Consider the following 13,125-nt stretch of genomic DNA (forward strand, 5'->3'; position numbering starts at 1 on the left):
GAAGTCTTCCCTTTAACCTTCCTTGAATCCATCCAATCCTGGACTCTCTTAAACGCTCTCTTCGCGGAGAGCGAAGTGGCCATCTTAACGAAGCCAGGGGCCTTCCTGGCCTTGATGAAAGCAAATTGTGAAGGTGGAGAAGCAAGGACTTGGCGCTTGAAAATTATCTGGAATAATTTCTTAAGTAAATCCGTCAACGTCTTATAGTTTGAAGACGCTGACGCATTTGGTTCGTCATCATCAGTAGGGCAGCGATCACTAGACGAATCCTTCTCTTGGTCATCAGCGCCTTTCAAAGATCGCGATGACTTCGACACTTTAACCTGAGAAACATCCTTGAAAGCGTCCCGATATGCAAGGCGCCGTGCGTTCTGAGAAACGTCCTGCAGAACGTCCTGATATGAAGAACGCCGTGCGTCCTGAAGAGCGTCATGATGTGAAGGACGCCGTGCGTCCTGTACAGCGTCCGCATTGAGCGTCTTGCTGAACGTCCTGATGTGTAGGACGCCGTGCGTCCTGAACAGCGTCAGTTGGAGCGTCTTGGCGAGCGATCCGCGCGTCTTGAAAAGCGTCTTCTCGAGTCTGGTAAGCGCTTCGTTGTTCAAGACGCCGAGCGTGATCATCAACATGCAAAGCTTGACGTTCCGATCTTGATTCTTGAGCGTTCTCGGCCTTTTGACAAAGACGCTGGCCGCTTGTGCGACAACTCACGTCTCTGTCAAATTCGTCTCTCCTAGACGCCCTTTCATGAGGAACATAATCACGTTCTCTAATGCGTCGGCTACTAGGAGTAGACTCAAAGGCCGAAAAACGCGGAGTAGGAGCAGGGGACTGCCTAGTTCTCTTAATAGGCAGCCACCTATCCTTCCTTCTATGACTAGTTTCTGCCTCCTTTCTCTCAAAAAAGGAGGCTAACTGTCTCTGCATTTCCCAAAGCATTTTCCTTGAAGGGGAAAGTTCTCGATCAGGAGAAGGACTCATCCTGTGCGAGGAAGATGGGCGAGGGGATGCCCTTTCCTTCAACTCAGGAACAAGCTTAGAGCGACTTGGACGCTCGAAAGAGTCCTCCCCTGATGAAGCCTTGTTCCTTTTCTGTGGCGGAAAAGCTTCAAAATCTTCAGGTGACGAATCTACATAACGATCAGAAGGACCGTGAAGCGTCCTCTTCTCTGAAACCTCTCTTAAGAGGGCGCAAGAGCGACGGCCGCTTGTGCGACAACTTGCGCCCCTGCCGCTCTCCCCTTGAGAGGTCTTCCGAGCGTCCCAACCTCGGCGAGGAGAGGAAGTCTCGGAAGAAGAGAAGCACTCTTTAAGTATTCGTGCCTGTGCACGAACACCGGCAGCCTGAGATTCGTCCTCAGTTTCTGCCGAAGGGACGTCAGACCGGTCATTAGATCCCGTAACCCTCCTTCGGCTTTCGGCTTGCCCTCTCCCTAAGGCCTGGGAGTCCAGGCAGGGGGGCCTAGGCCTAGAGGCATTATGGGACCGATCTGACACCCCTTCCACTACACTAGATGCACTAACACTTTTATCACAATTCACATTTGACTGTAGAGCAATCACTTTAGATTCTAAGGCACGAATCGACTCCATGATCGTAACTAATACGCTTCCTTCTGCAGACACTTCCTGATTGTTCGGAGGCAATACAACAGGATCTGGTTGAATTACATCTACAGGAGGATTTAATGGAGATACAATTCTACCTTGACTTCTACTCACAGAAGCGCTCCTAGAGGAAGACCTCCTGATTCTATCACGCTCAAGCTTTTCACGTAAGAATCATATGCCTTCCATTCAATTTCAGTCAATTGCTCACACTCGATGCATCTATCATTCCACATACATACATGACCACGACATTTCGAGCACACTGAATGAGGGTCTACCGAAGCTTTCGGCAACCTCACCTTACATTCATGCACCTTACATAATCAAAACCAAAAGTCAATCAGAATACTCAAGTTAGCACAAGAAGTTTCAAAATCCTAGGCGGAGGTCTGTAAACAGTTGTTTACCGACCGGCGACAGAGAAAAATCTGAATAGAAAATGGGAATGATTCCTGATATCCGCCTCCCAGCGGCGGGAATGGGTACTAACCACCTGGCCGCCCACTGCGTGTGCCGGGAGTTTTGAAATTCTGTCGGACGTCGGAGAATACAGCTATATATATATCTGACAGGTAAGTTTCATGAACAAAATTTTATTTTCAAAAATTCACCGTAAATCTAAATATTGTTCTAGAGACTTTCAATTTGTTTCAAAATTAAGACAAATGATTGAATATTACGATAATGTAAGAGTTTTAGATTAGAATTACAGATTTCGACCATTTCAGACGAGTTAAATTTGACCGAATGTCGAAATTTTTATATATATTTTTTTTTATATGCACATATTTCGGAGATGGACAAAGCTACAACCTTCAATTATTTTTTATTGTATTCTTCATGAATTTGCGCACATTTTGATTTATGAAACTCTATAAAACGGCTAATATGAAAAGGAGCAAATATTAGGATAATGCGATGTACGTATTTCGGAGACTTGCGGCCGCGAATCGGCGCGCGGAGTGAAGTTAAATATATTTTTCAAAAATTCACCATAAATCACAATATTGTTCTAAAGACTTCAAAGTTGTTTCAAAATGAAGAAAAATGACGGAATATTACTGGGCCGTAAGAGTTTTAGCTTACAATTGCGTTTTTCGACTATTTCGGTAGAGTCAAATTTGACCAAACGTGGTTTTTTTTCTATTTATTGTGATTTATATGCAAATATTTCGAAAAAAGAGAAAAGTTACAACCTTCAATCATTTTTAGTTGTATTCTACATGAAATTGCGCACATTTTCATATATAAAACTTTATGTAACAGTTAATTTTAAATGGTGCAAACATTTCGACAATCGCACACAAAAAATTCAGATTTTTTCGGAAGAGTTACTGCGCGGACGTAAGGAATTTTTTTTTTTCTCATAAATTCACCATAAATCGAAATATTGTGCTAGAGACTTCCAAGTCGTTGCAAAATGAAGGTAAATGATTGAATATTACTAGAATATAAGAGTTTTAGCTTACAATTGCGTTTTTCGACCATTTCGGTAGAGTCAAAGTTGACCGAAAGTTGACATTTTTGCACTTAACGTTATTTATATGAAAATATTTCGAAACTGATAAAAGCTACAACCATGGGTTGTTTTTTGTTGTATTGTGCATGAAATTTCGCACATTTCCATATATAAAACTTTATGTAACGGCAAATTTAAAAGGGTGCAAACATTAGGACAATCGCACGAAAAAATTTATCGGAAGAGGTTATTTTCGCATTGAACGTAAAAGGAAAAAGGTTTGTTCATAAATTCACCATAAATCGAAATATTGTGCTAGAGACGTTCAATTTGTTGCAAAATGAAGGCAAATGATTGAATATTACTATAATATAAGAGTTTCAGCTTACAATTGCGTTTCTTGACCATTTCGGTAGAGTCAAATTTGACCGAGGTTGAAATTTTTGCACTTATCGTTATTTATATGAAAATAATTCACAACTGATAAAAGCTACAATCATGAGTATTTTTTTGTTGTATTTTACATGAAATTGCGCACATTTTCATTTATAATACTTCATGTAAAGGATAATTTAAAATGGTGCAAAAATTATGTCAGTGACGAAATAATTTTTGAGATGTGTCACTGATACTTTTGAGTGCGATAAGAAAGAAATTCGCGCTTGCGCGCCTGCGTAGCGATTGTAAACAAAACAACGCCTTGATCCGTGAACTCCCAGCATCCCCCAAGGCGCGTGATTCAAAAGTTTTCGGCTGGTAGGCCTATAAGTATTTTTCCGCGAATTTTTTAAAAACTTTTTTGAGCCGACGTGTGATACGTCCATTCGGCATACGGGAGACATTTTGACTCGACGTTTAATACGTCCATTCGGCGTAAGAGGGTTAATACGTCCAATCGGCGTAAGAGGGTTAATGTTAACAGTGAATGTACAAGCCTAACTGATTTTTCCTTGTGTTACTTTCTTTTATGTAAAGTTTACCATTGTATTACTTTTTTTTTTAAATACCGATGAATCGTTTTATTTCAACATAATCCAGCCAATTATTAAGTTAGTTTTATATTCTTTGCAATTAATTCTGGTTCCTTTGTTTTTCTAAGTCTCTTTAAGGAAGTAACCCTATATGCTGTTAGTTTTGCAATAATAAAAAGTTAAAATCCACATTTTCTTTTCACTTCCCTTAAAGTAATAACTGAAGGGATGTAAAAAGAAAATATGGATTTTAACCCTTTATAATAAAAAAATTGTCTGCAAATAAGGGTTGTCTATGGTGCGTCATTTGTCTAGAGAGACTGACTTCTACTATTGCAAGCAAAGAATCAAAAGACCGTTCTGTCATAAGTAGACTATCGTCAAGTTTAACACAGGTTTTCTATTAAAGGCATTTTCCTATCCAAACGTAACAATGACTTATTTGCACAGAAGTAGTACGAGAATATCTTTAACCGCTGGTGTGGCCATGTGTTGTTTTGACGCTGCTCTCCCGCCCGAGTGGTGGCTGCACCTCGATGCTTCCCGCTTCCGGTGTGGTCTTCCTGTGTTTCATTAGTGTGTTGATTAGTCTAATTTCATTTCAAAGCGAACTTCCGTGAGGTGTAAGCAATAAAAAAACATACAGAGTTCAATACTGTTTGATTTTGTTCCATCAGAAAGTAGAATATCATTTTGTTATAATTTAAATCATGAATAGACGCATATACTTGGGCTATTGTTTTTACATTATTTTGTCATAATAAATATCTATTCTCAATGAAAAACTGTCTTGTATATATGGTTTATAACCATGAATACACATACATAGGCTGAATCTGTTTAATAGCCTTTGGATTTTATTTGCCAAATGAAAGTCTCATTCATATAGAAGGTTTCAATGAAATCTACAAGAACTTCAAGAATGATACTGTCGGTTTCAGCCTTCATTATACACTTATCTTTCCCGTGAAAAATGGCAAAATTATAAAAATATATTATACTGACTCCCGTATCAATCAATTATTCAAAACAAGTAAATCCAATATATCCTCAATTTAGGTATAAACACTTTTCAATTCAATAAAACCCAGCTCAATGTTCTTTATTAGTAGATGTTATCTGTCCGCGGACAGCCAACAGAGCCTAAAAAAGTTGCCTCCATAGATATTAAAGCCTAGATGCCGCATCGGCCGGCCGGACATACGTCATCAGGTCCGCCATCTTGGCGCGGTAATTCAAACAATGCAGCAGGCTGCAGTATATGACGTTTTTTCGCCACTATTCGCTTAATATTGCACGGATTTTCTTGTCTGATGGTTCGTTACAAAGCTTACATAATTCCCTACAAGGATCTAATAAAATAAAAGTTGTTCCTTATTGTTTGAAAGTTAACTTGCAATGACTTTGTTTTAGCAGGTAGGGGGAAGGGGGCTAGTTGTACACAAATGTTAATATTTACCCATAACTATTGCTGTAAACAATAATTTGAAATGCTGTGATAAGACAGATTACTAAAGTATGCCTACAGCTATGGATCTGTGCAACTTAAGTAAAATCTTTGTCTCTCGAAGTGCTCTGTTAAAAAATCCCCCAATATAATTTTTGGCACAGGCCTACAAGTTTAAGTCATAAAACTGTAGGGTTGAGCCTAAAATAAACTACAGTAGGCCCTAGAATAACTAGGAGTTCTGTGTTATCTAGCCTTTGCATCTCTGCCTGCTCCTTTGAGCCTGGGGGGGTGAGGGTTCTTCCAATTTTTTGGAACGGGGTGCTCCTCAGTGAATTCTGACCTCTAGACCTGGCTTTGGAAAATTTTAGGGGGGATCAAGAGACCTTGTCTAGTGGCAAAAGTGACCTATCTCTAGACCTAATTTTATATGGTGAAATAATTATATAGAACTTAAATTTTTCACAAAACTACCTTTAATTTGCTCAGACTAGGATATATCATTATGGCAAGCATTATCAGTTCAATATAGCTCATCTCTAGACCTGTGTTGTCAAGGATCCAAATTATTATACCTTATTTGGGATAAGGGCCTGGACCTTCCAGAAGGGGACCTATCTATAGACCAAGATTGCCAAAATGAGCCAATCCTGACGAGCAACCCTGTATACCCGGTCATAGTAACCCCCCCCCCCCCCCCCCCCCACCTCCCACAGAGCCTTTCAGCCTAGGCCACAATCATAAGGCCAGTCTATTTTTTTTTCAGCTAACTGTTCATTGGTTTGGTCACACATGTAAATTTAAAGCTATGGGTGGCCTTATGGGTCATTAAGCCCATACTTTGAAGTAACAACTCTCAAAATGTATTGCACAATGATTTATTTTCATGATATTTGTTCTTACATTGAATGTATATAAAACATTTATTGTACATCTGTGCATTTATTTATAAATATTCCCAGCAGTTTAAACAAGTTTTTTTTTTCATTGCTGTTTCCAACAGTTTAATGATACTACATTGTAATGATAATCTATATGCATTGATATGAAATTAGCAGGCTATATCAAAACATCAACAAAAACTCATTATGTGCCTTGCTTGGCCATTTAGTTCTTATTACAAAGACCAGATTAACACTTTAATATTACATAGCTATAATGCAGTGAAAGAAATCGAGAAACATCAAATTAGTGTCCAACATACACGATTTACCCTATTGACCTAATAGCCCTTAAACAATATTGTTTTAACCATTTTTTTTGTAGGCTGTCTTATCACAGCATTTCAAATTATTGTTTACAGCAATAGTTATGGGTAAATATTAACATTTGTGTACAACTAGCCCCCTTCCCCCTACCTGCTAAAACAAAGTCATTGCAAGTTAACTTTCAAACAATAAGGAACAACTTTATTTTATTAGATCCTTGTAGGGAATTATGTAAGCTTTGTAACGAGCCATCAGACAAGAAAATCCGTGCAATATTAAGCGAATAGTGGTGAAAAAACGTCATATACTGCAGCCTGCTGCATTGTTTGAATTACCGCGCCAAGATGGCGGGCCTGATGACGTGCGCCAGCCTATTCAGCTAGCGGCCGATGCGGCATCTAGGCTTTTATATCTGTGGTTGCCTCTACCACATTACGTTGCAATGCGCATGTGCATCCGTTTGGCCTCATGCTTATCGATTGGGATGAGCTATTTACCCAGGCCGCCTGCGCAGGCCAGACAAACTGTGCAGGTTGTCCACACTAACGATCAGTTATAACTACACAGTCCAAATGATCCGGCATGACTGAACGTTAGTGCCTGGCGGCCATAAGGAGTATGTGTGGAATGGACAAGTCACAAAAGGCTCAGGCTCAGCCCTATGACAGCGCATGCGCAATACAATCGCCATCATAACCGTAATATTATTAGGTGGATTTTGCCTATGTAACGGCTCTATTATAATTTTGTTTTTTATCGCCTATTTCAGCTTGTATTTCGTGTTTTAAATGTCATAAATAAGAGAAAATAACACGGCGAGACCTTCGCCCAAGTGTTTTACCCCATCCAAACCCCTGCATTCTTATCGGTCCCCCTTCCCCCTTACCGTACTAGGTTGGAGTTCAAACGTCCCCCTTACCGTAAGATTGAGTTCAAAAGTAAATTGCATGTGAATTACACCCGGCCGATAAAATATTACTTTAAATTCTTGTTCAGGAGATAAAACTATTTAAAAAAACGTCAACTGGCATAGTCTAGCTCGCCGCGGAATAGTAATATTGATCTACCATACCCGAAGATTGATTACAACGTCCCTTCGGCCCAAAACACACTTTTTAAGAATTTTAACCTTTTAGTACTTTACCTCCATCCCAACTTCCTTTCTTTCGCTTTGCTGTTTCACCACGACGACACCTGCTTTTCCCTGGCCTAAGCACTGAACGCCGTAAGAATCCTTCAATATACTGTTTGGCTTAGCCTAGCTGATTGTCGTAACCGATTCACAGTCTTAACCATTCAAAGTGGCAACAATATTTTGGCAATCTTATGCCCTGAAGAGTAGTTCATTTACTGCTTACATCCTACTAGCTGATATAGGAGAAATTTAAAATGTATATACGAAACAAATACTAGGAATAAATTAACTCATATTTTGATAATATATAAATACAAGAATGGGTAAGCGTGGACATTTTTTCAAGACTTTAAATTCCTCTCACAAGTGGCAAGCGTACCTTGACAAAAATGTTAATGCGACATTTGTTTGACTTCAACTTTTGAAAGTGGTGCGAAATCGCGGTGAGGAAATGATTTTACCCATTCAAGTATGGTATCGTAACTTTTGAAAGGAAACTACATACCTATTTTTAGTAGTGCTCAGTGTAGTTTGGAATATAAAATGTGTATAAAAATAATACTAGATTGAGTGACGAAGGTGTAGGTTAGGTTTAGGTTTCCTCGAACCCTGGTGATGGCAGCTGTTGTTAAATTCTGGTGTCACAAACAGGTAAGCCGGCAGTTACTATTTTGTATTGACTCGACAACGGGGTGACCAGAGTTATCGTAATACTATGTTAATTTTAGTTGCCTATTACCCCCGGACGGACTGCAAGGACCGTTCCCGCGAATACGGCAGCCACTAAGGATTGGTGCGTCAAATGTATTTCGCCGTGTCAACCCCCCCCCCCCCAGAAATAACTGTAAATTCTTAATAAGCAACCCACATACTATATATAGGAAACTGTAATTTCCATAGAAGTACCCGACGCAGAGTTAAGCCCGCCACTAACGTTCAGTTATGCCTGCACAGTTGTACTGTGCAATTATAACAACGTTAAGACCGCCACTTACGTTCAGTCTAACAACACAGGCCGTTTTCTCAGTCCTCCGTAACAGCCATGGCGTTAACACAGATGCTCTGGCTGTAATTGACTTGCTGACAAAAAAAAAAAAAAAAAAAAAAATATCCATTGAAAGAATGGTTGATAAAGACGAATTAAATACTTCCATGTGAATTTGTTCAGAGTTTAAATTTGGCCCAAAGGACTTTCATAGTGCTTATTGAATGTTTTATAAATAAGAGTTCTATGTTAGGATAATTAACCCTGAAAGCCCGCCACTAACGTTCAGTTCTATGCCTGCACAAGTTATGACTGCCAGTCGGACTGTGCAGGCAAATCTTCGCCACTAACGATATATACCTAGGCCGTTTCCTCAGTCTTCTGTAACAGCCATGGCGTCAACACACGATCCCCTGGCTGTAATTGACTTGCTGACATCATAAACTCATAATGCTTATTAAATATTTTATGAATGAAGGAAGAGTTCCATAGAAAGATAATTAAGGTCGTAATAGTTTGCTTTCGTTCCAAATTTGACACATAGCCATAGGCGGAAACACTGCCTTGGTTCCATCGTCATCGGGTGGATCAGCCTTATTCACTCGATATTATTTGGTGAAACAAGAATACAATTACATCTTTAAGCATACCATTCAAAAGATTGAAGTTTCGTCAACATAATGTGATATATGAAAGCGCTATACGAGCTAAAGTAACCATGTGAGGACCTCGTAAAATATGTTTTCAAGGCAGTTTTTAAATCCAATATGACGTCGACCGACTGAGGTGCCGTTCGTAACCGGCGTGGATCTCACGTCCATCCCAGCCTTCCCAGCGCTCATTTGAACAATATCAGCGCATATGTGTAACGTTTATTGATCTTACTCAAGATTGCAGTTGTAAGCAGCACAATAAAACAACATTTTGTTGCCTATATTAGTGAAAGTATGAAACATTCCCGGGGTCATGGTTTGAACTGAAATTAATTTTTACCTTGTAATAGGAGGTTTTATCCTTACTGCCATCACAACTGAAACTCCACAGTGCTTATTTGATTGTAATTATACACATTTTGGTCTTAATTTACTTCAAATTGCACTTGAACTACTTTGCGGTTCCTGGTTCCTAAGTGCTCACTCTACAAACAGTTGCGGGCAGCACATGACTACAGAGTTTGAGATGCAAAGCTTTATACCCTTAATTGTTTACATTAGTCATTATTTAGTTTAACTTTGTTACCTCAAAATGTTTATTTTAATTCATGTCTATCCTTTTTTGGTAAATGTCCAGGAGAAGGCCGCACCCGTTTTTCAAGTATTAACGACGAAAAACGGCAAAAAACGACCAGATTGGTGTTGCACATCGCATAGAAACATGAGGAAATGAATAAAAAAGAAACTAAGAGTTACTCTTACACACAAAATCTAAGCATAAACCTACTACTTCAATTATGGGGGATCCCAGTGGGAAGCGGTGTTTTTGGGTGGGGGGAGGAGGAGAAAAGTGATTTTCGGGGCACTACCGAACCTAATACAACCACCTAACCTAACCTAGGGCCCTGTACCCCTACCTAGGCCTAGCGGGGGGGCCTCTGCCCCCCTTGCAACCCCCCTTAAGGCCATAGTGATTTTCGGGGCACTACCGAACCTAATACAACCACCTAACCTTACCTAGGGCCCTGTTCCCCTACCTAGGCCTAGCGGGGGGCTCTATAAATTAATGAAGCTTACCTTAAACTGTTGGTTGATAAAGATGTGCTGCTGCTTTGAGGAAAACATGAAGCCGTTGCAAGGTTCCCTGACATGCAACTTAAAGTAGGAAGTGGCCAGGTACCCGACGAATCCATTAGTTTTTCAATATTCCCTGAATAAGCTAAAACAAATTCACTGTAACTTAGGAAATAGGACAAGAAGCTGGAATTTCAACTTCTTGTGCAATATGAGATGAAGTGCTTGCTACGGCCTCCATGTCTAAGAACAAACTGAAAAGCCTGCGTAAGATAATGTATTATCGCGCTGAGAAAATTTTCAAACACCCGCGCCATTGGCCAAAGTTGATGAGGTGTAAGAAAATGAAACTGTGATTGGCCAAACGTGTAAGACGTCATAGTGGACTAGTTTGTCTGCGGATTATAGTAGTTACAGGGCTCATTTGAGCTAAAAACAAGACACAGTCAACAATAACAACAGACTTAGAAAAATTCTGGGAGGAGACAAGAGTAGCGAGAGTTTGATTGTCGATATTTCGACTGTTATTGAATTTCACTAAATTATCTCACTCGTATACCACTACTTACATACATTCCTACACATTCTAGTAAAAATACATTGAATATCACTGATATCTTCATGCGGCCCTCTCCTAGACATTAACCCCTTTTTTTGCAACCAAATTAACCACGAAAAATTACAGAATTTTCTAAAGTAGAGCAGACGACTGCAAAATTTCATCGTTGCCAATTTAGTGGAGCTTCACACATACACCGATGCATTTACAAACTGTTTCCATGAATTCTAGTTGTCATAGTAATGCAATAATGAGAAAATTGCTCTAATATGTGTATATTCTACTAATAGATATGCAAATTTCACTTATTTCCCCAGTTTTGTGTAAGTCTTATACGCAGTTTGGAGGGTAAACACATACCAATTGGCAACACTGATAAACAGTAGGAGAGCGCGAACAACGCCGTAGGTACTGTGCACAGCAAAACTGTTGATATTTGAGTCAGAAATCTAGTTACTTTTTCAATAACAAATATTTTCAAATTAATAATCATATGTAAATAATTTATGCAATTCATGACCTTATAGTGATGTTTAACTATTTATTTAAATAATTATCTAGTGCACGCTTCTTCTTTCTACCAAAAAATCGTCAGTTTCCTTGGAAGCCAGACGGATGGTGTCATTGTGCACGATTGTTGTGAAGAAAGTACCCATGCAGCATTTATGGGTACAAGTGGTGTGCGGATTTAGCACATGGAATGGAAAGTTTATTGACACAAGTGACTCTGCAAACATCGAGATGGTGTCAATCTTCTAAATTTTTGGAGTTTTTATGTAAAAATATTTAAAGCGTCATGGAGATATGTTTGCACTGCGCATGGCTAGACTTTCATTAACCTGTTTAATCTTAAAATATCACTTTAATTTCAAACTTTGTAGAAAATACTTACTTTGCAAGGATAGTAGAGGTCTCGAGCTGTTGCTCTCACCACCGATGACTCATGACTGGTGCCCATCTCGTGTGTCAGGACGTGTTAAGTACTTTTTCGGAGGGTGGATCCACACACGGTGAAAACTGGATCAGCTAGTCCTGTCGGTTGTTTCCCCTAGTAGGCCTAATATTTTTTCTATTTCATTGAAAGGGATAATACTGATTTGTTTTTGTTTAAAGATTGACTTTCTTATGATGTGTTACAATGAATGAAAATCTTTAGTTTAATACAGTCTTCCTATGTTTCGTTAGTGCACTGATTGGTATAATTTCATTTCAATGCGAACTTCAGTGAGATGTAAACAATGAAAAAACATATATTAAAAGAGTAAATTGATGTGTTAGTGAATTACGTGATATCAGCTTTTCTGGCTTGGAGACAGAGAGCACCTAGAGATAGCCTTCTTGGAAACGAAGGAATTTGATGAGTATGCTATGTACAGCCGATGTTCGCTCAATCAGTTGCCATGGGGATCTTAGGGTGTGGTGGATGCATGCATCCGTTTGTGCGTGCATGATAGGTCCAATTGCTCGAGACACTTAAGAGAAAAGCACACATTCCTTTGAGATAAGGAGGGAGACGGTTCAGAGGACATCAGGTGCTGGGGAAGACCCATCAAAAGGTATGGCTCATATTTAAATTACTTAGAAACAGTTGCCTTTGAAAAGAGAGAAGTGTGAAGTGTATACATTTATTTAACATTGTGTGGTGGGGAATATAATGGATATGTCTCTTTGTTTCAGATGGGTCCCATGTCATTATTCTAGAAACGGGATTCTCTAAGTTTGACTATCGAAATGTAGAGGTTGACAATTTGAGATTTTGGGGTGATTACTTAGACTAATTCAGGAGAGTGGAATGATAATTTGCAGTTCTTTGTGGGTCAGACATAGTGTTTTTAAATATGACTTTTAATCACTTTGTTCCATTTTATGTTCATCTGGTTTGGGAAATAAATAGCATATTTTTGTATTTATGACTTTACTTCACTTTGTTCCATTTTATGTTCATCTGGTTTGGGAAATAAATAGCATATTTTTGTATTTATGTGAACTCATTAGCCTAGTTTGACAATGCTTGCAGAGAGAG

At 39.2% G+C, this 13,125-nt stretch overlaps 1 protein-coding gene and 1 long non-coding RNA gene across 3 annotated transcripts in view; one reads left to right on the forward strand and one right to left on the reverse strand.

Moving 5' to 3' along the window:
* Window positions 1-7,992, reverse strand: part of LOC135224498 (uncharacterized) — a 105,563-nt gene extending 97,571 nt beyond the window's left edge. The window contains exon 1 of the long non-coding RNA XR_010316758.1: window positions 7,841-7,992. This is a non-coding gene — a long non-coding RNA (uncharacterized LOC135224498). The remainder of the gene's footprint in view (window positions 1-7,840) is intronic.
* Window positions 7,993-8,165: 173 nt separating this feature from the next.
* LOC135224497 (uncharacterized) overlaps window positions 8,166-13,125 on the forward strand; it is a 469,158-nt gene continuing 464,198 nt past the window's right edge. For both annotated transcript variants that reach the window (XR_010316756.1, XR_010316757.1), the window contains exon 1: window positions 8,166-8,482. The gene's annotated coding sequence lies outside the window, so the exon portion shown is untranslated. The remainder of the gene's footprint in view (window positions 8,483-13,125) is intronic.

Source organism: Macrobrachium nipponense, chromosome 12 (genome assembly GCF_015104395.2).
Source record: "Macrobrachium nipponense isolate FS-2020 chromosome 12, ASM1510439v2, whole genome shotgun sequence".
NCBI classification, from domain to species: Eukaryota; Metazoa; Arthropoda; class Malacostraca; order Decapoda; family Palaemonidae; genus Macrobrachium; species Macrobrachium nipponense.